The sequence below is a fragment of the Vipera ursinii genome (assembly GCF_947247035.1).
Source record: "Vipera ursinii genome assembly, chromosome: 3".
Lineage (NCBI taxonomy): Eukaryota > Metazoa > Chordata > Lepidosauria > Squamata > Viperidae > Vipera > Vipera ursinii.
In genome coordinates this window covers 201193593-201218638 of record NC_139516.1, presented here as the reverse complement: position 1 = coordinate 201218638, position 25046 = coordinate 201193593, and the positions used below count along the sequence as shown (strand labels likewise).

Sequence of the window (25046 nt, the reverse complement as noted above, 5' to 3'; positions counted from 1 at the left end):
CCCTTGAAGACCACTCGGAGGCTCCAACTGGTACAGAATGCGGCCGCGAGAGTTGTCTTGGGAGTTTCCCGGTACTCCCATGTTACACCTTTGCTCCGTGAGCTGCATTGGCTACCAGTTGTCTTCCGGGTGAGGTTCAAGGTCTTAGTGATGGTTTTTAAGTCCTTACATGGCATGGGTCCGGAATACCTCGGGGATCACCTGCTGCCGGCGTCAACTCCCCTCCGCCCAGTGCGTTCCCACAGAGAGGGCCTCCTCAGGGTGCCTCCGGTCAGAGAATGTCGGCTGGTGGCCCCCAGGGGGAGGGCCTTCTCTGTGGGCGCCCCGGCTTTGTGGAATCAGCTGCCGGTGGAGCTCCGGATGGCACCGGATCTCCGCTCCTTCCGGCGCGGGTTAAAGACCCACCTATTTGAACAAGCTGGCCTGGCCTGATGGGGAATTAATTTGGGTTTTAAATATTGCTATATTTTATTGTTTTATCGTGGGCATTAATTTAATTCTATTTTAACTTTTGTAGTTTTGTATTTTTATTATATGCCCTGTACACCGCCCTGAGTCCCTTGGGAGAAGGGCGGTATAAAAATTTAATTAAATAAATAAATAAATAAATATATATAAAGGGATGCGGTGGCTCAGTGGGTTAGGACGCTGAACTTGTCGATTGGAAGGTCGGCAGTTTGGCGGGTCGAATCCCGAGTGCTGCATAGCAGAGTGAGCGCCTGTTACTCGTCCCAGCTTCTGCCCACCTAGCAGTTCGAAAGCACGTAAAAACGCAAGTAGAAAAATAGGGACCACTACGGTGGGAAGGTAACAGCGTTCCGTGCGCCTTTGGCGTCTAGTCATGCCGGCCACATGACCACGGAGACATCCTCGGACAAGCGCTGGCTCTTCGGCTTTGAAACGGAGATGAGCACCGGCCCCTAGAGTCGGAAACGACTAGCATGCATGTGCGGGGGAACCTTTACCTTTACCTTTACCTTTATATATATATATATATATATATATATATATATATATATATATATATATATATATATATATATATGTACAGAGAGAGAGATGATAGATAGAGAGAGAGAGAGAGAGAGAGAGAAATGATAGATAGATAGATAGAGAGATATAGAGAGATAGAGATAGATAGATAGATAGATAGATAGATACAGTAGATAGATAGATAGATAGATAGATAGATAGATAGATAGATAGATAGATGATAAATAGATAGATAGATAGATAGATAGATAGATAGATAGATAGATGTAAAGGTTTCCTTTGTCCAGTCATATCCAAGTCTATGGGGTGATGCTGATCTCCATTTCCTAGCCAAGGAAGGCAGTATTCTCCAAAGAACCTTCCGTGGTCATGTGACAAGCATGACTATATGCCGAGGCTCACAGAACACTATTACCATCCCACTGAAGCGGTACCTATTTATCTACTCACATTTGCATGTTTTTGAACTGCTAGGTTCTCAGGAGCTGGAGCAAGTAATGGAAGCTCACCCCATCGCACTGCAGTCAGGTCTTGAACTGGGGCTGCCAGCCTTCCAGCTGACAAGCTCAGAGCCTTTAATTGCTGAGCCATCATGTCCTTCTGCATACATGTGGAAGTTTTTGCATATTCATGGTTTTGCCCTTGTTTTTGTTACTTCACACTGAAGCACAGAGGTGGATGGTGCTGCTTCTCCAAGCAGGAAGAGGAGAATAATCATCAATGCTGTGATTGGGAAGCTTCATAGGAATACCCCAGCCATTATAGAAGATCAAGATAGACGGGCAGAATGAGCATCAAATAGCATGATTAGGAGGTTCTAGATCATAAAAGAACCACATGGATCAGCAAGTGGGCATGAATGATATTATATGATTCCTTCTTTCACCAGTTGACCGTGCTGTTCTAAACATGAAGAACAGCTTCTGGAAAAAAACAATGTGCATCCTCACAACTAGACCGATCCAGCACAATCTTCTGCAGATCAGCAAGGAGGAACAAATATAGATAAATTGTGTAGATGACCTATGAAAGACAAAGAGGGTAAAACTGCTCGGGGGAGGCAAAGGACAATCATAATTTCTGGAATTTCACCCTCAAACTCCCATAGACTCAAGGATCTTTATTCACAGATTCATTGTTTGTTGTTATATACAAACATAAAACCCTTGGAAGTAATATGAATTTAAACACTGAGTGTTTAAATCTGATCTGCTACGTCAGTCTCAGAGTGCTTATGAATTCCTTCACAGTTTCCTTGGACTGGATTGGATTTCTTTGTTTATAGCTTATTTTATGGTGACAAGTTGATCGCAAATGCTTTTTTGATCTTCTGCATTGTTGTCTTCTGCAATATCTTCTTGGGAAAGATCCTTGGTGTTCTCTGAGCTTGATTGTTTTCTTGCAGATGTTTCATCACCCAAATTAGGTAACATCACTAAACCTTACTCCCTATTACCACTGATAATGTTAGCCAGTTTGGGTAATGAAATGCCTGCAAGAAAACAACTAAGTTCAGAGCCCAGGTTCACCTGGTGCGCCAGTTGCAACCCTACCTGGACCGAGATGCCCTACACACAGTCACTCATGCGCTCGTGACCTCCCGTTTAGACTACTGCAACGCTCTCTACATGGGGCTGCCCTTGAGGACCACCCGGAGGCTTCAACTGGTGCAGAATGCGGCCGCGCGAGTCGTGATGGGGGTCTCCCGATACTCCCATGTAACACCTCTACTCCGCGAGCTGCATTGGCTTCCGGTTGCCCTTCGGGTGAGATTCAAGGTCCTGGTGATGACCTATAAAGCCCTACTGCTAAGTTTGTAAAGCCGCCCTGAGTCTTCGGAGAAGGGCGGGATATAAATGGAATTAAAATAAAATAAATAAATAAAATAAAATAAATGGCGAGGGTCCGGGATATTTGAGGGAACACCTGCTGCCAGCATCAAGTTCCCTTCGTCCAGTGCGCTCCCACAGGGAGGGTCTCCTCAGGGTGCCACCAGTTAAAGACTGCCGGCGGGTAACACCCAGGGGTAGGGCCTTCTCAGTGGGTGCGCCTGCCCTTTGGAACCAGCTGCCTGTGGAGCTTAGGACTGCCCCCAACCTCCGTTCATTCCGCCGGGACCTGAAGACATGGCTCTTCGAGCTCTCTGGCCCAGGCTGAGAATATTTTTAATTTTAATTTTAACTGGGTTTTAATTTTCTCAGGGTTCTATTTAATCTCTTTTAATTTGTTTTAACGTTTGTATTGACTGTTTTTTAAATGCCCTGTAAACCGCCCTGAGTCCTTCGGGAAAGGGCGGTATATAAATCTAAATAAAATAAAAAATAAAAATAAATTTCAGTCCAGAGCTAAAATATTCTCCTTTATCAATATCTTTTTCTATCACTTCCTAGTTCCCTCCATATGCTACTCTAGCTCTCTCTTCATGCTGATCTGAAAAAAGACCAGTGGGAGACATTCCCTTATTTATGTCTTTGGGAATTTAGTAAAGCCCCAAAGTATTCAGACCCCTATAGATATACAATGAAAGGTAGAACATTCACATGTATCCCTTGCAACCTCATTACCAAGATAAGCCCAAGAAATATGCATTCCAACCATGGGACTTTCACTGAAACCTTCTGTTCCTTTGGGGGGGGGGGAAAGAATGTATATAAGTTAGTTTCCATCAAATCAAATGAGAATGAGTTGGGGTGGCAATAAATGCTGAATAAATGTTTAGCATTAAATTGAAGACCAAACAAGCTTGTGAGTTAGGGTCTATTGGGTCTATAGATGTTGAATTAATTGTTTTCTTGCTCAGACAAACCTTTTCTTTTGGACCAACGTGATTTTTGTCTCCACCAATGAATGGGCAGATGCTTAAGATCAAAACAGGTTGGTACTGAATCCCTGATCTATCACTTTCAGAGAACAGTAAGGAATGGTCCCATTAAGTGGCCCAACTTTTATGGCTACATAAATCATTGCAACAAAAAAAATGTGCCCCCCCCCAAAAAAAATATTCCCCATGTGGAATGTAGCTTTACCAAAACAAAGACTGTCACCATCAACTGTCAAAATACTTTCAAGCATTTTCAGATGAATTTGCACTCACTTTAGTTGCACACTATAGAGAAGAAAACTTCACCAAATAACAACAAAATTTCCAGGCACAAAGGATCAGAGCCATACATTAAGTTGCAGTTCAAAGATTTACTGCTCAGAATCTAGGCAACTAATGTTCAATATTAAGTTGGTGCCAGATAAGGGTCAATGGAATTCAAAAGGGGTTGGACCATTTGTGGCAACATAATGACACTAAGCTGATGACATGCTTAACTCTCCCCACCCCACCAGATCTACTTATTTTTCTCCTACGAGTTATCATAATTCATACTGTGATATCGAAAGTGGATTTTTATTTTGAAAAAGCAACTGGACTGCTTTTTTTGAGGAAGAAGAAGACATTTCGCTTCCTATCCTGGAAGCTTCATCAGTTGTATTGGATGCTGTGGGAGATGGAAGGATAGTTATTGACAATTGATAGAACTCTGACCTGGATAGCTGAGAATCTTCATAGACATTCATATTATGATATCAAATTCATACTGCGAACTTGCTTGAACACTGCAAGGTGGTAGAGATTGGTAGCAGTGTTTGCACTAGAAAAATAATGGAATATTCAAACCCACAACAAGGAACTTTTGTCCTCAAATTTTCTCATCCATCCTCAAAGCCTGCCTATCCAAATTAGATCTTTTTGTGCCTCTATGCAGGTAGACCAATTTTTTGGAGAAATTGCTGATAATCATACTACATAGGAAGTAAAGGACAGCAATTTCCCCAAATTATTCTAGCTTTTAGGCCAATAAAACTTCCAATGCCTGTTCCTTCTCTTGTCCTTTTTTCAGTAAAGTATCAGCCCAGCATTTTAACTTTTTTCCTTTGTACCTGAGTAATATTTACCCTTCAACCATTTTCAGGATTAACGCTGGTAGGAAGTAGTTTTCGTCAGTGGTGGGATTCAGATATGTGAACAACCGGTTCTCTGTGTGTATGCCGCTTCCAGAAGTCCATTCTGGGCCTGGGCAACAAAAAAATTAGCTACCGGTTCTGCCGAAGTGGTGCAAACTGGCTGAATCCCACCACTGGTTATAAGGCTAACCACTCCCTTCCTGCAATGCTTAGCTCATAAGATAAACCTCAAGACTTCCTTACATGAAGTTACAGGAGAAGTGTAAAGGACAATGAGATTAACCTTGGAAGAAGGAGGAAGAGCTACAGCCTTAACAAAAGAGTGATAAGAGAAATCTGAACCTAGAGCAGGAATGGTGGTGGAAAAAGTATCTCGGAACTGACCCTCCCTAGTTCTTTGGAATGTAAAGACGGGAGTGGGAGAAACACTTTCAAATTTGGAAGATTCTTTATTGCATCTTTAAGAACCAATTTGGTCTAGTTAAGATGCAGACTAGAAACCAGGAGACTGTCAGTTCCAGTCCCACCTTAGGCATGAAAGCTGGCTGGGTGACTTTGGACCAATCAGCAGGAGACTGTGAATTCTAGTCCCGCCTTAAGCATGAAAGCCAGCTGGGTGATTTTGGACCAATCAGCAGGAGACTGTGAATTCTAGTCCCGCCTTAAGCATGAAAGCCAGCTGGGTGATTTTGGGCCAATCAGCAGGAGACTGTGAGTTCTAATCTTGTTTTAAGCATGAAAGCCAGCTGGGTGATTTTGGCCCAATCACCAGGAGACTGTGAATTCTAATCCTGCCTTAAGCATGAAAGCCAACTGGATTAACCTGGGCCCTCTCTCTGAGCCCAACTCACCTGTCAAGTTTGTTGTGGGAAAAATCAGAAGAAGAAGGAGTATTAGGTATGTTTGCTGCCTTGAATTATTTATAAAAAAATAATAAAGGTGGGATACAAATAAATAGTTAGATTACAATAAAGGTAGTATTTGGTATTCTTGATTTGGGTTTTCTAGTCTGGATTACTTTGAAGGAAGTCTAGAAGTAGAATGCTGGTTTTTCAATCCACTTGTTGTTGTTAGTTGCAAAGTCGTGTCCGACCCATCGCGACCCTATGGACAATGTTCCTCCAGGCCTTCCTGTCCTCTACCATCTTCTGGAGTCCATCTAAGCTCACGCCTACTGCTTCAGTGACTCCATCCAGCCACCTCATTCTCTGTCGTCCCCTTCTTCTATTGCCCTCAATCTTTCCCAGCATTAGGCTCTTCTCCAGTGAGTCCTTCCTTCTCATTAGGTGGCCAAAGTATTTGAGTTTTAGCTTCAGGATCTGGCCTTCTAAAGAGCAGTCAGGGTTGATCTCCTCTAGGACTGACCGGTTTGATCGCCTTGCAGTCCAAGGAACTCGCAGGAGTCTTCTCCAGCACCATAGTTCAAAGGCTTCAATTCTTTGGCGCTCAGCCTTTCTTATGGTCCAGCTTTCACTGCCATACATTGCAACTGGGAAGACCATAGCCTTGACTATACGGATTTTTGTTGACAGGGTGATGTCTCTGCTTTTTAGTGTGCTGTCTAGATTTGCCATGGCTTTCCTCCCAAGGAGCAAGCGTCTTTTAATTTCTTGGCTACAGTCCCCATCTGCAGTGATCTTGGAGCCAAGGAAAATAAAATCTGTCACTACCTCCATTTCTTCCCCATCTATTTGCCAGGAATTGAGAGGGCCAGATGCCATGATCTTGGTTTTCTTAATGTTTAGTTTCAACCCAAGTTTTGCACTCTCCTTCTTCACCCGCAACACCAGGCTCTTTAGTTCTTCTTCACTTTCTGCCATTAGAGTGGTATCATCTGCATATCTTAGGTTGTTGATGTTTCTTCCGGCAATCTTAATTCCAACTTTTGATTCATCTAGCCCTGCCTTTCTCATGATGTGCTCTGCATATAAGTTAAATAGGCAAGGCGACAGTATACAGCCTTGCCGGACTCCTTTCCCAATTTTGAACCAATCAGTGGTTCCGTGTCCAGTTCTCACTGTTGCTTCTTGGCCCGCATATATATTTCTCAAGAGACAAATAAGATGGTCTGGTATGCCCATCTCTTTAAGGACTTGCCACAGTTTGTTATGATCCACACAATCAAAGGCTTTAGCATAGTCAATGAAGCAGAAGTAGATGTTTTTCTGGAACTCTCTAGCTTTCTCCATGATCCAGCGTATGTTAGCAATTTGATCTCTAGTTCCTCTGCCTCTTCGAAATCCTGCCTGTACTTCTGGTAGTTCTCGATCCACATACTGCTGGAGTCTAGCTTGTAGAATTTTAAGCATAACTTTACTAGCATGAGAAATGAGTGCAATGGTGCGATAGTTTGAACATTCTTTGGCACTGCCTTTCTTTGGAATTGGAATGTAAACTGATCTTTTCCAATCCTGTGGCCACTGTTGAGTTTTCCAAATTTGCTGGCAAATTGAGTGTAGCACTTTTACTGCATCGTCTTTTAAGATTTTGAATAGCTCAGCTGGAATACTGTCACCTCCAGTAGCTTTGTTGTTGCTCAGCTTTTCTAAGGCCCACTTCACTTCACATTCTAGGATGTCTGGCTCGAGGTCAGTGACCACCTCATTGTGATTATCAGGGATGTTAAGCTCATTCTTGTATAATTCTTCTGTGTAATTTTGCCACCTCTTCTTAATCTCTTCTGCCTCTGTTAGGTCCCTGCCATTTTGGTCCTTTATCATGCCCATTTTTGCATGAAACGTTCCTTTCATCTCTCCAATTTTCTTGAAAAGATCTCTGGTCCTCCCTATTCTATTGTTTTCTTCTATTTCTTTGCATTGTTCATTTAAGAAGGCATTCTTATCTCTTCTAGCTATTCTTTGGAATTCTGCATTCAATTGGGCATATCTTTCTTTTTCTCCCTTGCCTTTCGCTTCCCTCCTTTCCTCAGCTATTTGCAAAGCTTCCTCAGACAGCCATTTTGCTTTCTTGCATTTCTTTTTCTTTGGGATGGTTTTGGTTGCTACCTCTTGTACAATGTTGCGAACCTCTGTCCATAGTTCTTCAGGCACTCTGTCTATCAGATTTAATTCCTTAAATCTATTTGTCACCTCTACTGTATATTCAACAGGAATATGATTTAATTCATACCTGACTGGCCTAGCGCTTTTCCCTACTTTCTTTAATTTAAGCCTAAACTTTGCAACAAGAAGCTCATGGTCTGAGCCACAGTCAGCTCCTGGTCTTGTTTTTACTGACTGTATAGAGCTTCTCCATCTTTGGCTGCAGAGCATATAGTCAATCTGATTTCTGTGTTGACCGTCTGGTGATGTCCATGTGTAAAGCTTCAATCCACTAGCCCTGTGCTATTTCTACAAGGCAGTCCAGAAAAAAAACACACAAGCCATGAGTTCTAATGGTACTTCCATTGTAAGGTTGCAGGAACACAGTCTTGCAAGTGTGATAGCACTTGTCCTTTTTCAGTGAACTAAGGAGGGTCCCTTCCCACACCCCTTTTCCATCTGTGGGCAGCCAGGATGGTTGTCTAGGCTGGGGTCCTTCCACCTGTTTGCCAAGCTCATTCCCACATACCATTATAGCTGGACACATTGGATCTCAAACTCTGTTCCATAATTCCTACATCCTGCACTTCCCTCTTTTTCTCAATTGGCACCTGTGACCATAACTGCACTGTAAAATCCAGAGGATCAAACAGAAATGACTTAGTAATTTTCCAGTTTTTGCAGTTCAGATACGAAGCTCCTACTGTGTATGTGGTATTGGATAAATAATTGGAGCGATGAATGGCAAGACAGCCAATATTTATTCTGTGATGTTTTGCAAGAATTCAGCAATCACTCCAAGAAAGCAATGGTTTGCAGTGGCGCAATGAGGCGTATGAAGAATTGTCGCAGTTTCGACAGTATAGTTGCAAGCACCTAATCTCTGGTATAGCTCTCTCTGCCAGACATTCAGAGAGCAGAAATGATTCTTTAAGCGCGAGTCATGGCAAGCAAATATAGCCCACAATATAACCCATATCTCGTTGGATTAAGCAGAGTCACGCATATAGGCAGATATATATGTGCTTAAGATAATCTTGAGAGACATCACCCTGCCAACAAAAGTGTGTATAGTCAAGGCAATGGTCTTCCCAGTTGCAATCTATGGCTGTGAAAATTGGATCACGAGAAAGGCCGAGCGCCAAAGAATTGAGGCCTTTGAACTATGGTGCTGGAGAAGACTCCTGCGAGTCCCTTGGACTGCAAGGCGATCAAACCGGTCAGTCCTAGAGGAGATCAACCCTGACTGCTCTTTAGAAAGGCAGATCCTGAAGCTAAAACTCAAATACTTTGGCCACCTAATGAGAAGGAAGGACTCACTGGAGAAGAGCCTAATGCTGGGAAAGGTTGAGGGCAAGAGAAGAAGGGGACGACAGAGAATGAGGTGGCTGGATGGAGTCACTGAAGCAGTAGGCGTGAGCTTAAACGGACTCCAGGAGATGGTAGAGGACAGGAAGGCCTGGAGGAACGTTGTCCATGGGGTCACGATGGGTCGGACACGACTTTGCAATTAACAACAAGAAAGATAATCTTGAGAGATGTACATATATGTACTCCCGTACATACCCGGAATAGCATATAAATCAAAAAAGATACAGCTAGGTAGTTCTCAACATGTGACCACAATTGGTCTGTTTCTAAAAGCAAGACAATTGCTTAGGGTCTCTTGCTTCAGGAGGGATTGGACTAGTAGCTACAAGGTCCCTTCCAGCTCTATTCTGTTTGGTTTGAATCTTGCAAATCTAAGAATGCAATTACCCTGGTAGGTCCTTTACACCCCCAAAAACTAGGTAGGGTCTCTTCCAGTGGTGGGATTCTAATATGTGAACAACTGGTTCTCTGTGTGGATGCCACTTCCAGAAGTCCATTCTGGACCTGGGCAACAAAAAAATTAGCTACCGGTTCTGCCGAAGTGGTGCGAACCAGCTGAATCCCACCACTGGTCTCTTCTGTCCAGTATCCAGCTCTGGGCTGTGTTTTCTCTTATCTGACCATTCCCTAGGCAGCATCTCTTTATTTCATTTATTTGTTCATCAAATTGATTGGCCACTTATCTTACCATGGTGTAACTCTGAGTGGCTTACAATATTAAGCTATTACCCCCCGTAGATAGGGTGCACAACTTGGGGGTCCTCCTAGACTCACAGCTCTCTTTAGAAGAGCATATTGGAGCTGTGACTAGGGGGGCCTTTGCCCAGGTTCGCCTGGTGCGTCAGTTGTGGCCCTATCTGGACCGGGATGCCTTGCGTACAGTCACTCATGTGCTCGTGACCTCTCGTCTGGACTACTGTAATGCTCTCTACATGGGGCTGCCCTTGAAGACCACTCGGAGGCTCCAACTGGTGCAGAATGCAGCCGCGCGAGTTGTGTTGGGAGTCTCCCGATACTCCCATGTTACACCTTTGCTCCGCGAGCTGCATTGGCTGCCGGTTGTCCTCCGGGTGAGATTCAAGGTGTTGGTAATGACTTACAAAGCCCTACATGGCATGGGTCCGGATTACCTACGGCAACACCTGCGGCCGGCGTCAACTTCCCTCCGTCCAGTGCGCTCCCACAGAGAGGGCCTCCTCAGGGTGCCTCCGATCAAAGAATGTCGATTGGTGGCCCCCAGGGGGAGGGCATTCTCTGTGGGCGCGCCAGACCTGTGGAACCGCTTGCCAGTCGAGCTCCGGATGGCCCCCAACCTTCGCTCCTTCCGGCGGGATCTAAAAACTTATTTATTTGAGCAATCCGGCCTGGTTTGATGAGTTAAGGGTTGGGTTTTTAACATGGTTTTAATTACTGTTTATATTGGGCATAATATTTAATTGTTTTTTAACTTTTGTACTTCGTTTTTAATATTTATTGCCCTGTACACCGCCCTGAGTCCTTCGGGAGAAGGGCGGTATAAAAATTTAATAAATATAAATATATATATTAATTTTCCTCATCTCTTTAAAGTCTTTCCCACATACTATTACGCCTCTATCTTTTTTTTTTTTTTGCCCTGGGAAGTCTTTCTGAAATCAAGGAGCTATAAAGTAACTTTCGGGTAGTTATCTGATTACAAATTCAGATAATATCTCTACTTATATTAGTTCGGAAAACTGTGTTGATCAGCAAAGTGAACCTGTAATTAGTTGTGCTGGAACTGAGAAATGTTCTAAAGCAGACATGTCAAACACAAGGCCCGGGGGCCGGATGCGGCCCGTGAAGTGGTTTCATGCGGCCCACGAAGCCATCCTGGAAACAGTGAGGGAACGGCCCCCACTGCCTTGGCCCTGGCCCAGAGACCCTCCTTCTGCCAGAGACTCTCAGATCTGTCCCACTCCTGCCCAGGCCCCCATAGGCACCCTTGATGCAAAACATTGTAGAGCTGGCCACGCCCACCCAGTAGGCCATACCCACTCTAGCCACGCCCACCCAGTAGGCCACGCCCACACAGGCCACACCCACCCAGCCCCTTGAGGGCAACCGCAATGCTGATGCGGCCCTCAATGAAATTGAGTTTGACACCCCTGTTCTAAAGGGACAACTGCATTTAATTTTGATTTAATCAATCAACGCAATTGTTACACAGGGTTCTGGTGCCTTCCATAATAGCCGTGCTTAGTTTGGTTGAAGATCCTGATAGGGAAGGAAAAAAAGAGTCTCCATGATCAATAACTTAAGTCGTGGGGGGAAAAAAATTATACGATATCTTAAATCATTTATTTAAAAAATGCCCTATAAAAGTACATTAATGGTATCAGTGTTTTTAATTTAGGGTGTGTTTGTTTTTTCAGCAGCCGGAATCGGTGGCTCTGATAAATTTAATTAAACAAATAAATAAGCAATAAAATAATAAGCAACATTGGAAGGCTGTAATCAAAATGTAAACGGGCCACTATCTTAATATCCCTCCCTGCATTTAATAGCATGAAATAGTGTAAGAGATGTCAAGTGTAGGTGAAAAAGCAAAGGCATCCAAGGAGTGTATCAGCCAGTCCCAGTTCCTGCTTCTCCCTATTATATGGATTTTAACTGTTAATCTGTATTAATTTATTATGGGCACTGTTTAATTACTTTTTAATAATTTTTAATTTTTGTATCTTGTTTTTATGTATTGCCCTGTTCACCGCCCTGAGTCCTTCGGGAGAAGGGCGGTATAGAAATTAAATTAATATATAATATATAATATAATATATATTAACTGTAGCTTTTAAAGAGTCTTCAAAGGTAATAACCCATGCCATGCAGTGCAGACTCACTAAGGAATTATCAGGTCATGTCGAATTGATGCTAGGACATTACTGTCCCTGAAGGGTCACCACTAAGTTTTTATGAACTTGGACATCCACTTAAATCAAGCTAAACTGATTTTTTTTTAAAAAAATGCCCATCAGCTTTCCATACCTAGCCATCAAAATCTCATGGGTTACCTACGGACACTGCTAGGAGAAAGACGCGGTTGATGAAGCCACTCATGTAGAGGAAGGGAACTGGAGGCAAAAGCTGTTATCAGTAAAACCAAAGCAAGGTGTGTCTTTCCTAGAAATTTTACAGTGGCATTATCTGGACTTGTGTTTCCGCTTTGATATCTGCCTGAAAGGCAGGGTTTAAAGAGGATAGTTCTCCTTGCTTATCTTACTTGCTGAGACAGCATCTCTGGCGCTGAGATGTCAGAAGCGGTACAGAGACACTGAATCCTGAATATTTCTTTTATACGTACAATGTGTGCAAGCCCTTCATGGCAAGGTACTGGGTTATTGGAGGGATTGTCTCCCTCCGATGCCCATCCCATCAGGTCCAAGTTCCCTCTGTAAAAGAGTGTCATTTAGTCTGTCAGGATCCCAAAATTAGGAAAGATACATTGAGGCTTTTCTAAGCAGTTTCCGCTATTGTTCCTCACTCATAGCAAACTAACTTATTTACACCATTAAATATACACACTGAGAATTCCAACCCCAACCCCAGGACACAACATAAAGCCGATTAACCTTGCAGTGTCCAATAAAATTATATTCCTCTATTTGTAGAGGAATTTCTATTTCTGTTCACAAAAAAGATGTTGAGAGTTTGGAAAAAATTCAGAGAAGAGCATCTAAGGTGATCAGAGGCCTGGAGACCAAAACATACAAAGAATGGCTGCCAGTCTAAAGAAAAGAAGAAATAGGGGAGACATGATAGCAGCATTCCAGTATCTGAGGGGCTGCCACAAGGCAGAGGGGGCCAGGTTGTTCACCAGAGCACCAGAGGGAAGGATGAGAAACAATGGTTGGAAGCTGATCAAAGAGAGAAGCAACCTGGAATTGAGGAGAAACTTCCTGACGGTGAGGACAATCAACCAGTGGAACAACTTACCTCCAGAAATCGTGGGCGCTCCATCACTGGAGATTTTTAAGAAGAGACTGGTCATTCACCTGTCTGAGACAGTATAGGTTCTCCTGCTTGAGCAGGGGGCTGGACTAGAAGACCTCCAAGATCCCTTCCAGCTCTATTCTATTCTAATTCAAACACTTCCTTTTCTCTCAATTGCAAAACCAGAGATCCTTTGTGCAGACCATAATGCCTGATTAAAAATGCAAGAGAATGTAAGACCATAGTATTTGGAGCAACAGACGTATAGATTTAAATTCTGTCAAAACGTATAGCCAAAGACTTCATTGCAAATTAGCTGCTATCCAGAGAACTCCCCCAACCAAGCATACACAAAAGTAACATAATACAAAGATAAGTGCAACCCCTGGCAACCATTAAACCCCACCGGTTCCATATTTCTTGCACCGGTGTTATTATCTAGGTTGGTAATTGACACATCTGCAACCCCAAACCCTAGCGCGCAGATGTCTAACAACATGCCGACTTCATTATCATTTAATCAACTGCCTGGAGATGCAACCCACTTTTAAAACAAAAACGCCTCTTCCATACCCAAAGTTGCAATATAGCCATTCCTACCTCTTCTATGATATGTGAGATGAATTCTCAGAGGTCTGGATGTGGTTGAACACTTAATGGCAGCGCTTGTCATTAAGAATGCAGCTGCAATGGATAACCTGTATTGGAAGCGACAGAATATTATTTCTTTGTCAAGAAATCACACACAAGCCAACTAGCAAAGTCATGAGGCAATGAAACTTCCTACCACCTTGCTCCTTACGTTCCTGCTACTGTTTCCTATGTCTTCTAAGGCACAGTGACATCTCCTCTATGATTAGATATGCCAATTGTTCTAAATGCATTTCAGTTGCTGTTGTGGAGCAGTCGAAGTTTTATCTGTAATTTTAAAGTGAAATTTGAACTGTGAGATTCGAGGTGCAAGGTTTTTACAGAACTTCATTGCAGGTTACTCCAGGCTAAACATCATTCCCTGTTCCCTCCTGGTGCAGTGATCCACTGCAGATTATATGTGCCCACCCTGAGCTTCCCAGTGTGCAGATGCATAGATATAGACACAGCATAAGAGTGAGTATACACACACACACACACACACATACCCCAAAGAACTTAAAGGATTTAAACACGCTGGTATTTTTGGAACTCCTAAGGAGATTACACAATAGTTATAATGCAAAATTTTTCTTTGAATGCAATATTGAAGGAAAAGTCTTCATCATGGTTCAGTCCAAGCCGGGAATAAACAACATGGCGACTGCTTTAGAAAGAAGGTTGCAGTTTATTGAAGAGGAGAGCCAGACAGAAAGATGGCTCTGGAAGAAAAGAGCAAGCACATGTAGGGAGTGGGTTTTTATACCCTCTGGAGCCTTTGGTTTGGAGTTGTTCCTGTGGCATGAACTTTGACCTGAATCTGAATGTGCCTTTTGGTATCTATGAGTTAATCCTATTATGTCCTGTCTTAGAATTTGGGTGGGGTATGTAGATTTTAGGTGTCTTTGTTTTCCTAAGCTTCTAGCTGGAGGCCTCCAACCTTCCTGAATTATTTACATTTGCACTTCTACAGAGCTGGTTTCTGCGTGGGGGAGGCAGACTTGGGGGACTATTAAGAAAACTGGGCATGCTTTTCTGCCTCTTTAAGATCCTTTGAGGAAATATATTTTTCTGCTCTTTTAATATTTCCTTCTCTGGGGGGCTGACTTCCCACAGCAGCAAGCCAATAGTTTTCTCTTTTAATCGTTCATTCTGGTTGAGAAAATAGACTGCTTGTGTAGGGAAGCTAGGTCTGAAGATTTGGCTATTTACAGCCCATGTATCTATTTATCTTCATTACCTGGAAGGTAACCCTGGCAGGCAACTTTAAAGGATCATTAAGAGGAAATAATTTGTAAGAGAAAAAGCAGCAGTTCAACCAAGCAACACTAAAGGAACACTACAGCTTCATCCAGAAAGAAAAATTCCTTCACGTTTGGATATGCGAGATCCAATCATACCTCATTCATATAGATCGCATCGTGAACAGCTGTAAGCTGTGAGAATACACCAGTTCAGCATCTGATTTTTTTTTTCTTCTTCAGATAAACGATGCTGCATTTCAATGGTTAGATGGCCTAGAAATCGGTATTTGAACATACATCTTGTTAACATTTATATTTTATTGTGTTATATTAATCTAGGTCAGGGGTAGGCTCTTTTAGGACTCGTGGACTTCAACTCCCAGAATTCCTGAGGCAGCTATAGTGCATGATATGCCATGCACTAAATAAATAAATAAACCTCATTCATTCATTCATTCATTCATTCATTCATTCAATTTAGACGGCTGCCCCTCCCATAATTGATGATACTGCAAAAAAGAAGGATACAAAATGTATGCAAGCCCTCCCCAAACCCATCAAAATCAAAACACAATCAACATACCACTGTCTTGTCTGTTCCCACTAAAGAAAGAGACAGGATGTTTTGGTGTAATTTCACCTAATTTGTAATGCACTGTGCATTAATTACAGGAATTTTTAATGCACTGTGCATTAAAACAGGAATGCCAAATTCCAGTTCTGAATTTCAGAATTTTTACCAGGCCTCCTAAATCAGGGGTCCCCAGACCCAAGTCCGTAGACCGGTACTGGGCCGCAGCATGTCAGCAACCGGTCCGCACAAATAAGCAAAGCCCCATCCACGGGATGCAGGCAGCACACCAAACCACGCACCCTCCACTCTGCGGAAAAAACTCTCTCCACGGAATTGGTCCCTGGTACCCAAAAGGTTGGGGACCTCGGTTTTTCAAAGAAGCACTCTCTAAATACAAAAAGGCTTGTCAACCAGAGGAGAAAATTGTACTGAATGTCTGCCATCTTCAAACTTCCCACTTCCTGTTCCTTGTTCTTACCAGTTATGATTATCTCCATTTTCCTGTTTTGCTGCTTTGCTGCTTTCTTTTCCTAACAGTATTTAATCAGGATTCAATGAATATTGTCTTTCCCACACGCTTCTAGATATCTGAATCCACGTTAAAAGGTAAGGTAAAGGTTCCCCCGCACATGCATGCTAGTCGTTTCCGACTCTAGGGGCCGGTGCTCATCTCCGTTTCAAAGCCGAAGAGCCAGCGCTTGTCCGAGGACGTCTCCCTGGTCATGTGGCCGGCATGACTAGGTGCCAAAGGCGCACGGAACGCTGTTACCTTCCCACCGTAGTGGTCCCTATTTTTCTACTTGCATTTTTACGTGCTTTCGAACTGCTAGGTTGGCAGAAGCTGGGACGAGTAACAGGCACTCACTCTGTTACGCGGCACTCGGGATTCGACCCGCCAAACTGCCGATCTTCTGATCGACAAGCTCAGTGTCCTAACCCACTGAGCCACCGCGTCCCCGAATCCACGTTACTTTTTTTTAATTATTCAAAGGAAGTTGAACAAAACTGCAAAAAAAGAGTTTTTTTGCAAAAATAAATAAATCAAGGCATTAAAAAAGCCACACACACATACATTTAGTTGTGTCTTTGTCTAGTTGAATACTGACAAATATATTTCTTTACTTGAATACTGATAAATATATTGCAACAATATTAGTTTTCTAAGCCTTGCGAATCAGGCCCGACATTTTTAAATTTCTAACTCTATGTGCAAATTATTAACCTGTCAACTATCTACTATATTAACCTGTCATATATCTATTATATAAATAACCCATCATCTATCTACTATATTAATAACAGAATAGTTAACAGGTAGAACAAAAAAAAAAGTTTTCTGCCTGGAGAATGCCGGGAGTTAAAGTCCACACATCTGAAAGTTGCCATGGTTGAGGAATATTGATTTTTTTTTTTTGCCATCAAGATCAAGAAGAAATGGAATTATTAGAGAACAACAAACACTTAAATTATTGCGCTACCCCCCCCCCCCCATCACTGCAGATCGGGACTGTAGCCAAGAAATTAAAAGACACTTGCTCCTCGGGAGGAAAGCCATGGCAAATCTAGACAGCACACTAAAAAGCAGAGACATCACCCTGTCAACAAAAGTGCGTATACTCAAGGCTATGGTCTTCCCAGTTGCAATGTATGGCAGTGAAAGCTGGACCATAAAAAAGGCTGAACGCCAAAGAATTGAGGCCTTTGAACTCTGGTGCTGGAGAAGACTCCTGCAAGTCCCTTGGACTGCAAGGTGATCAAACCAGTCAGTCCTAGAGGAGATCAACCCTGACTGCTCTTTAGAAGGCCAGATCCTGAGGCTAAAACTCAAATACTTTGGCCACCTAGTGAGAAGGAAGGACTCACTGGAGAAGAGCCTAATGCTGGGAAAGATTGAGGGCAATAGAAGACTGGGACGACAGAGAATGAGGTGGCTGGATGGAGTTACTGAAGCAGTAGGCGTGAGCTTAAATGGACTCCAGAAGATGGTAGAGGACAGGAAGGCCTGGAGGAACGTTGTCCATAGGGTCGTGGTGGGTCGGACACGACTTTGCAACTAACAACAACAACCCCAAGTTATGCAAGCTTCATCTACTTAGGTCTGGCCTTGGCATGGGGAATGGCAGTGGTGAGTATGCCTATTTGGAATCGGAGAAGCTTCGGTGGGCGCTCTCACAAAATGGCTTGCACCAGAACTTTTCCAGTTCACTAAATAACTGCCATGCTGCACAACACTGAACAAACAAGTCTTTGGTTAATAGAAGTACCCGATGAGGCTTTGGAGGTTTGCTGGATGAACGTTGAGGATTTCATTCAAACCACAATTTTTATACAAATTAATCAGCAAGTTTTCTAAATTTTATGCAATTATTTATTTGATTTATATACCATCTTTGTTTGCCCATTCAAGAGAAGGTACATAATGCTTCTGCCTCTGATGTTCTCTACAAAAACAACCCTGTGAGGTAGACCTGGAACTGGCCGAAAATCACCCAGCCAGCTTTTGTGCCTGTAGAAGAATTAGAACTCATGTTTTTCCAGTTTCCAGTCCAGTGAAATGATTGAACAGACCATGCTGTGAATTCAACAAGACTGTTCTGTACCAGCCTGCTACCGGCCCTGCAGAAAAGGCAGGGACAACCACTTTTACAAGAAGGCAAGAGGCTGGAATTAAGCTTGCCAAATTTATTGATACAAAAACAAACGGAACAAGACACGAACCAAGAAACAGGAGCTTTTCAAGCGGTTGCCTTCAGCAAACCAGCCATCCCACGCATTCCCCTTTTATACAGTTCAGGGCGTGGCTTCTCTCTGCCTCCTTCCGAGGTGCCCCATTGCCTTCCTCTGTTTACTCCTGATTGACTGCCTCCTGCGTCGGGCGTCCTTGAACAGGGCCAGCTGTGGGTCATCTTCATCCACGCTGTCAGGCTCACACAGCTGGGTCTCCGTCGTGACCAGGTGGGAGGGGCCTGGCTGAGGGCTCTCATCAGCAAGATCTTCAACCCCCTCAGCAAGCTCTTCAACACCCCTCTCCTCCTCTGAGTCGTCCGACCCAACTGCCGAACCCACAGGCTGACCCTGAATCACAACACAGACACTCAGGAAAATGAATCCCACACTTAGGTATTGCTGGAAACTATAAAGTGTTACTAAAACAGTGAAAGTGTTAACCAAAGACTACAATGTAGCCATGAAGGTTAATAATAGATACTTGGGAAGCATTATCAATAAATGCTGGAAAGGAGGTTTTTCCGGTAACGCTGTAGCCAAATTAACAATTTTGCTGTGGAATCTTAGTCCTTTTGTTTAAATTAAAGGTTCAATCATGTAGGGAAACCATCTCCTTTTATCTACACTCTCCTTATATATTTTAATGTGCACATGAATTAATTCAGTTGGTAAGGTTAATCTTAGCAATCTCATTGACCAGAATGTCCTACTGCACCTTGCCTAATTAACTGTAATTATCATATAACCAATGAAATGGAAGTGATGATTTGCGTACGACTACAAAGAGAGCTTGTAACTTCTGCAAGCTTTTTGCGGCTTATTGACCTCCAGTACAGATATCTGTCAATAAATCAATTATACTTCAATGTAATGACCTGGTTTTCGGTTTAAAGATATCCTGAATGGACACAAATTATTCTTTGTGTGACGTCAAGCAGGGACTGCTTCTCTGTTTTACAAAGCAGGTTGAAATAAATCCTTCTCTGGGGAGAAGTAAGTAAGTAAGTAAGTAAGTAAGTAAGGAAGGAAGGAAGGAAGGAAGGAAGGAAGGAAGGAAGGAAGGAAGGAAGGAAGATTAAGAAAGGGAAGGGGAAAGGAGAGAGGAAGGAAGACTGCTATCATGTCATCTCTGGTCCTTGTCTTCTTTAGACTAGACATATGGCACAATTTATCTGGGGAGCATTTAAACTTTTTAAAGAAAAAACCCAAAGGATTTCTATTGATCAGAGAGCAAACCTCTATACTAAACCAAGAGTTATAAAATTGAATTATTTTATATTCTGGGAATGTTTTTCCAGTTTCCCAGCCAGTCTAGCAATCCCTCTTCCTCACCTATCCAGCAGCAGCCACTTACTTGTCTGCTGGGAAGGGAAGGGAAGGGAAGGGAAGGAAAGGGAAGGGGAAGGGAAGGGAAGGGAAGAGAAGGGGAAGAGAAGGGAAGGGAGGGGAAGGGAGGGGAAGGGGAAGAAGGGAAGGGGAAGGGGAAGGGAATGGGAAAGGAAGGGAAGGGAAGGGAGGGGAAGGGAAGGGAAGGGAAGGGGAAAGGAAGAGAAGGGGAAGGGAAGGGAAGGGAGGGGAAGGGAAGGGAAGGGAAGGGAGGGGAAGGGGAAGGGAAGAGAAGGGGAAGGGGAAGGGGAAGGGGAAGGGGAAGGGAAGGGGAAGGGAAGAGAAGGGGAAAGGAAGGGAAGGGAGGGGAAGGGAAGGGAAGGGGAAAGGAAGGGAAGGGAAGGGAAGGGAAGGAAAGGAAAAGGAAGGGAAGGGGAAGGGAAGGGAAGGGAAGGGAAGAGAAGGGGAAGAGAAGGGAAGGGAGGGGAAGGGAGGGGAAGGGGAAGAAGGGAAGGGAAGGGAAGGGGAAGTGGAAGGGAATGGGAAAGGAAGGGAAGGGAGGGGGGGGAAAGGAAGGGAAGGGAAGGGAAGGGAAGGGAAGGGAAGGGAAGAGAAGGGGAAGGGAAGGGAAGGGAAGGGAAGGGAGGGGAAGGGAGGGGAAGGGAAGGGAAGGGAGGGGAAGGGAGGGGAAGGGGAAGGGAAGGGAAGAGAAGGGGAAGGGGAAGGGAAGGGGAAGGGAAGAGAAGGGGAAAGGAAGGGAAGGGAGGGGAAGGGAAGGGAAGGGAAGGGAAGGGGAAAGGAAGGAAAGGGAAGGAAAAGGAAGGGAAGGGGAAGGGAAGGGAAGGGAAGGGAGGGCAGGGGAAGGGAAGGGAAGGGAAGGGAAGGGGAAGGGAAGGGAAGGGAAGGGAAGGGAAGGGAAGGAGAAGGGAAGGGAAGGGAAGGGAAGGAAAAGGAAGGGAAGGGAAGGGAAGGGAAGGGAAGGGAAGGGAAGGGACGGGAGGGGAGGGGAAGGGAAGGGAAGGGAAGGGAAGGGAAGGGAAGGAAAAGGAAGGGAAGGGAAGGGAAGGGAAGGGAGGGGAGGGGAAGGGAAGGGAAGGGAAGGAGAAGGGAAGGGAAGGGAAGAGAAGGGAAGGAGAAGGGAAGGGAAGGGAAGGGAAGGGAAGAAAATTCCTGCTTCTCTCTGCCAGCTTCCCACAAAGAAACTCAATAGGAAAAAACAGTAGGAAGTCAAAAGTTGTCCCTGATCCCACTACTTTTATTTTTTGCCTACTTGCAGCCATTCTGTCTCCGTGTTTAAATAAGAAAATATCTTCAAAACAATGACCCAACAGGGCACAGGTTGTCTCGTGTCCTTTAAAGTGATATTTTTGTAGGTATTATTTATAGGAACATTTTCAGGGGTTTTTTTTAAAAAAAGGAACACAATTTTGTTTATTCATTGATAACATAGATTCTTTTAAAATGGCCTTTTAAAGAAATTATGCCCTGATCTGGAATGAGACAGCTCCCACGAGGATCTAAGTAAAGTAAAAATAGCAGGTTCAGCGTCACATTCCATACACTGTGTACCTTTACCCACGTCGTTCGACAAGCGGTATTTATCCCTTCGTTTCTTCTTCCCCAGGAGTCATTTCTGTTTTCATTTGTTCTTGTTGCTCGTTGTGTGATTGCAAACAGCCCAGTTCTTCCAGTTTATCATGATTATGCTGAATGTTTGGCCTGTCCTCTCAAATCATTTGGAACCTCGCTATAGTTTCTTTTCTTTTTTTCCCCATTAACGCTAAATTATCCCGACCAGGCGCCTGGCAATCACTCATATTCCTTTATTCTTCTAAGTGGTCTCAGGGGTACACAAGCAACTGCATGGAAACAAAAGATGATTCTGGATAAAACAAGCGGTGTTTTGTTTTGTTTTTGTTTTTTTCCAGAATGCAGGAGCAGAGTTCCTACTACATCTGGATCGGTCGCCAGTTTGCTTGTGGGTAAAATTTAAAGGATGGAGACGCGCCCCTTTGAAGCTCCAAATAGCTTTGGTCCCTAAGGATTCACCTACTCCCACATCGACCTGGTACTGCTAGTCCTCAACTTCTGACCACAATTGGGCCCAAATTTTCTGTTACTGAGCGAGACAGCGGTTAAGTGAGTTTTGCTCCATTTTAACAATCTTCCTTGCCACAGTTGTTAAGTTATTAATGCAGTTGTTAAGTGAATCTGGCTTCCCCATTGAATTTGCTCGTCAGGTGGTCGCAAAAGGGGATCACATGACCCCAGGACGATGCAACCGCCGTAACTACGAGTTAGTTGCCAAGCGTCTGAATTTTGATCGCATGAGCATGGGGATGCTGCAACGGTTGCAAATGTGAAAAATGGTCCTAAGCCACTTTTTTCAGTGCCGTTGTCATTTCAAATGGTCACTAAATGAACTGTCGTAAGTTGAGGACTGCCTATATTTCTGCAGTGTCCTAGGGGGCCATGGGATCCCCTTTTGCGACCTTCTGACAAGCAAAGTCAGTGGGGAAGCCAGATTCACTTAACAGCCATGTTACTAATTTAACAACTGTTGTGATTCACTTAACAACGGTGGCAAGAAAGGTCATAAAAAGGTCATAAAACTCACCTAACAACTGTCTCGCTTAGCCACAGAAATGTTGGGCTCCATTGTGGTCGTATGTCAAGGACTCTTTGCAGTCCTAAGACGTTTTGGTAATCACTCCCCACTTACTAATTAGATCCAGTCTGCTGGGCTCAGTTGAGGTCATAAATGGAGGACTAGCAATAAAAAATAAAATAAAATAATAAAATAAAATAAAATAAATAAAATAATAAAATAAAATAAAATAAAATAATAAAATAATAAAATAAAATAATAAAATAAAATAAAATAAAATAAAATAATAAAATAAAATAAAATATAAAATAAAATAAAATAATAAAATAATAAAATAAAATAATAAAATAAAATAAAATAAAATAAAATAAAATAAAATAATAAAATAAAATAAAATAAAATAAAATAATAAAATAATAAAATAAAATAATAAAATTAAATTAAATATAAAATAAAATAAAATAAAATAAAATAAAATAAAATAAAATAATAAAATAATAAAATAATAAAATAAAATAAAATAAAATAAAATAAAATAAAATAATAAAATAAAATAAAATAAAATAAAATAAAATAAAATAAAATAAAATAAAATAATAAAATAAAATAAAATAAAATAAAATAAAATAAATAAAATAAAATAAAATAAAATAAAATAAAATAATAAAATAAAATAAAATAAATAAAATAAAATAAAATAAAATAAAATAAAATAAAATAATAAAATAAAAGCCCAGAATACAGCAAACATTACAGAAACATCACTCCCAAAATTACTGTATATACTCATGTGTGTATAAGTCCAACCTTGTATAAACCAACACTCAAATTTTTAACCAAAATGCCATGAAAAAAATGTGCCACCTGCAGATAAGCCGGTCCTCGACATTTTTGTATGTTTTCATTTCCACAATTGGCTTATCTGCGGGTGGCATATTTTTCATAGCATTTTGGCAAAAGCATTCAAGGGTCAGCTTATTCACGGATCAGCTAATTTGCAAAAAGGATATAGGGGTACTTTAGAAAATATTATCATATATAGTCATGGTTAACCCCATCCGTGGATAAGCCAAATACAATTTTGGGGGTGTATTTTGATACTTAAAATTCTTGAATTATCTGTGAGTACATGCAGTACACAACCATGAATTTGGTGCTTAGAACAACAGTAGCACAAAATAACACCACAGAATAACATGCCCAGACAAGACTGTCTTTTAAAAAAAAATACAGCACTGTATTATTTCGCTTTAGTGAGATTCCTTTCCATCCTAATACAAAGTTTTTAGTTTTCAATTTGTAACCGAGGAACAATATATCTGGATTTATTTATTTTCCATTCACTCACCTGAACTGCATTCCTTTTTCCCCAGGGAGATGTAATGGTATGTATGCAGATACGTGCATGCCTTTGTGTGTGTGTGTGTGTGTGTGTGTGTGTGTGTAAGCATATATGTATATATTTAAAGCATACAGTTGAGATCGCTTTTTTAAATAATAAAATTTATAAAAAAATTAAAATACAAAAATCTCAATCTCTGAGGTACTTTCCAACACTATAATTCTATAAATTACAGGTAGGCCTTGACTTACAGCTGTTCATTTTGTGACCTTACAAAGTTGCAACAGCACTGAAAAAATATGAGTCAGTTGACCTAGAACCATTTTTCACACTTACGACCATTGCAGCATCTCCAGGGTCACGTGATCAAAATTCAGACACTTGGCAACTGACTCATATTTATGACGGTTGCATTGTCCCAGGGTCAAGCCCTTATATACCACTGCAAGAAGCTTATACAGGTAGTCCTCAACTTATGACTTATGTTGCTAAGTGAGACAGTTGTTGAGTGAATTTTGTCCCATTTTACGACCTTTCTTGCCACGGTTGTTAAGTGAATCACTGCAGTTGTTAAATTAACAACACGATTGTTAAGCGAATCTGGCTTCCCCACTGACTTTGCTTGTCAGAAGGTCAGAAAAGGTGATCACGTGACCCCGGGACGATGCAGCCATCATAAATATGAATCAGTTGCGTCTGAATTTTAATCACATGACCATGGGGACGCTGCAACGATTGTAAGTGTGAAAAATGGTCCTAAGTCACTTTTTTCAGTGCCGTTGTAACTTCGAACCGTCACTAAACGAATGGCTGTAAGTTGAGGACAATCTGTACTATTGACAGGGTTTCTTCATCTTGGTCTGAGAGTTTTTCCTTTCCTTTGGTCTCCTTTCCTTTATTTTTATTTTTTATTTTAATCCCATTTATATCCCGCCCTTCTCCGAAGACTCAGGGCGGCTTACAATCTAAGGACAAATCAATGTGCTTAGCAATAGCCTTCATTCTATGTATATGCCTGCTTATTAGGGCTTTGGGGGGGGGGCAAGCAGCATTATTACAAAGTCAGCTTATTGCCCCCAACAATCTGGGTCCTCATTTTACCTACCTGGGAAGGATGGAAGGCTGAGTCAACCTTGAGCCTGGTGGGACTCGAACCTGCAATAATTGCAGGCAGCTTGTGTTACTTAAGGAGGCATTAGCCCACTGCTCCACCAAGGCTCTTTAATGTGAGAGATTTAGGATTCAAGAAGAACAGAAGAGAAGGAAAGCTGAAATAACAATTCTCAGG

General features: G+C 42.4%; 1 long non-coding RNA gene across 1 annotated transcript; it reads right to left on the bottom strand.

Annotated features, from left to right (window-relative positions):
- Positions 1–14157: 14157 nt before the first annotated feature.
- Positions 14158–21678, bottom strand: LOC310637549. Its single transcript, XR_014491943.1, has 3 exons — positions 21388–21678; positions 15338–15454; positions 14158–14225 (listed from the first exon to the last, which is right to left on the bottom strand). It is a non-coding gene; the product is annotated as an uncharacterized lncRNA (long non-coding RNA).
- Positions 21679–25046: the final 3368 nt, after the last annotated feature.